This window comes from Rhinolophus ferrumequinum, chromosome 20, assembly GCF_004115265.2.
Source record: "Rhinolophus ferrumequinum isolate MPI-CBG mRhiFer1 chromosome 20, mRhiFer1_v1.p, whole genome shotgun sequence".
Lineage (NCBI taxonomy): Eukaryota > Metazoa > Chordata > Mammalia > Chiroptera > Rhinolophidae > Rhinolophus > Rhinolophus ferrumequinum.
The window spans coordinates 30,237,318-30,240,184 of NC_046303.1; the positions used below are offsets into that span (position 1 = coordinate 30,237,318).

The 2,867-nt window shown below is 45.2% G+C and overlaps 1 pseudogene; it reads right to left on the reverse strand.

Moving 5' to 3' along the window:
- Positions 1-397: 397 nt before the first annotated feature.
- Positions 398-2,555, reverse strand: LOC117012371 (heat shock protein HSP 90-beta-like; annotated as a pseudogene).
- Positions 2,556-2,867: the final 312 nt, after the last annotated feature.

Sequence of the window (2,867 nt, forward strand, 5' to 3'; positions counted from 1 at the left end):
GGATCTTGAGATTATTATGCTAAGCAAAATGATGTTTTCGTTAAGGCCCAAATAAATTGATGTTTTCTTCAGGAAAACATGTCAGGCCCAACTAAATTGTTTTCTTCAGGAAACTGTTTTGGGTACTACCAATTGTTATTATTATTTTTTGTATAAAACTTCATCTTCTTTGTTTTGCAGACTTTAATTTCAGAACAAAGTAAACAAAAAACTCCACCACACACAACATCCAAACCCGATGTCAAATGTGGGAAGGGAAGGTTCAAGGCCCTTGTATCCTGTCTTAGGCAGAAAGACAGGAGAGAAAAAAACCACTAGACATCAGCAGAGGAAATCAGGTGGGCCAGAGCCACTCAGGGCACTATACAGAGGGCACGAGGTCTGCAGGTAGAAACTCCTAATCTACTTCTTCCATGGGAGAGGCATCCTCAACACCCTTAAGGGGGCGGGAATCTCATCAGGAACAGCAGCACTGGGTTCCTCTGCCGTCACTCATCTTCATCAATGCCTAGGCCTAGCTTGATCATGCGGTAGATGCAGTTGGAGTGGGTCTGGGGATCCTAAAGTGAGCAACCAGAAGAGAGCAGCACAGTTTCAAATCGCAGCACCACAAGGTCTTTAACAGCCTTGTCATTCTTGTCAGCCACCAGCTTCTACCACAGAGTCTCCACAATGGGGTGGTCAGGTTGATTTCCAGGTGCTTCTTGGCCGTCATGTAGCCCATTGCAGAGTTGTCCCAAAGTGCTTGGGCTTTCATGATCTGTTCCATGTTGGCTGTCCAGCCATAGGTGCTAGTCACAACACAGCAGGGTGAAGACACAAGCCAACTGGAGATTGTTACCTTCTCAACCTTCTTATCCAAGACTTCTTTCATGAGTGTGCAGAAGTTCTCAAACTTGGCTTTGCTGTCTTCCATTTTTTGCTTCTTTTCATCCTCAGGTAGCTCCAGGCTCTCCTGGGTAACTGATACCAGGCTCTTCCCATCAAACTTCTTGAGCTGCTGCACGCAGTGCTCATAGACAGGCTCCGTCATATATACTGCCTTGATGCCCCCACTTACACACTCACTCCACAAGAGCAGAGTTGGCAAGCTGCCCATTGCTGTCACCATGTAACAGGGACTTCTGGGTCTTCCTCATACAACAGACATATTCCAAAGGAGAGGTCATTTCCTCTCCAGACTGGGAGGTGTTATGGCACAGCAGCTCAGAAAGGCCTTGCTGATTAGTAGTGTCCTCATGGATTCCAAACTTTAGGTTTTTTAGAAAATGCCTCGTAGAATTTCTGATAGTTCTCCTTGTCTTCCGCCAGCTCAGAGTAGAGCTCAAGTCACTTCTTAACAATCTTTTTATGATTAACCTTCAAGATTTTGCTCTGCTGGAGCATTTCTCGGGAGATATTCAAGGGTAGGTCCTCCGAGTAGACCGTCCCATGGATAAAGTTGAGATACTTTGCTATCAACTCATCAAGCTGTCCATGATGAACACATGGCAGACATCGAGTTTGATGTTGTTGTCCTTCTTGTTCTTAAAGAGGTCCAAGGGAGCACGATAGGAGATGAACAACGATGCCCTCAATTCCAACTGACCTACAGAGAACTGCGTGGGTGCTGATTGGTCTTCCCAGACATTGGTTAGGCTCTTGTAGAACTCTCCGTATTCCTCCGGGGTGATGTCATCAGGGTTTCTGGTCCACATGGGCTTGGTTTGTTCAGTTCCTCCTGATCGATATATTTTTTCTTGATCTTCTTTGTTTTCTTTTTCTTATCCTTAGCATTTTCACCCTCCTCATCTGAGCCCATATCTTCAGTCTTGGGCTTTTCCTCATCATCTTCATCTTCCTCTTCTTTCTCACCTTTCTCTTCCTCAGCTTCATCGTCACAGATTTCTTTCTCATTCTTTCTCCAAGTAAAGTGTGATGGAATAATCTATGTACGGTGAGTGCTTCTTCACCACTTCTTTGACCTGCCTCTCCTCTAAGTATTCTGTCTGGTCTTCCTTAAGGTGGAGGATCACTTTGGTACCCTAGCCAATAGGTTCACCATGGTCAGCTCCTACAGTGAAGGAACCCCCAGCAGAAGAATCCCAGGAATGCTGCTCAGCATCATTGTGCTTTGTGATCACAACCACTTTCTCTGCCACCAGGTAGGCAGAATAAAAGCCAACACCAATTTGTCCAATCACGGAGATGTCTGCACCAGTCTGGAAAGCCTCCATAAATGCTTTAGTACCAGACTTGGCAAGACTTCCCAGATTATTTATGAGATCAGCTTTGATCATGCCAATGCCGGTGTTCAACCAGAGTCAGTGTGTGTTCCTGGGGGTGGGGATGATGTCAGTTTTCAGCTCTTTACCACTGTCCAACTTGGAAGGGTCAGTCAGGCTCTCATAGCATATCTTGTCCAAGGCATCAGAAGTATTGCTAATCAATTCCCAAAGGAAAATTTCTTTGTTGGAATAGAAGGTATTAATGATGATAGACATGAGTTGGGCAAGTTCTGCCTAGAAGGCCAAAGTCTCCACCTCCTCTTCTTCATGGTGCACTTCCTCAGGCATCTTAACATGAAGAGATGCAAGTGCTAGAGAGCAGGGTGGGCAGGGACTGTGACCGGCTCACACATTGCAAGAAGCATGTGCGGGGTAATTCAAGAGAGGGTCTCGCAATTGTTACTGACAGTTTCATGCTTCATGCCCCCCATGGTATTTTTTGAATCTTGTTTCCTTCGTATTTATCACATTTTTAGTTTCGTATCACTGGGCTTCCCCAGTAGGTGATAAACTCTGTGAAGGCAAGGGCAGTATTTTTGTTCATTTTTCTGTACACACCCAATATATAGCACAAGGCTTTGTACATTATAGGTGATCTGT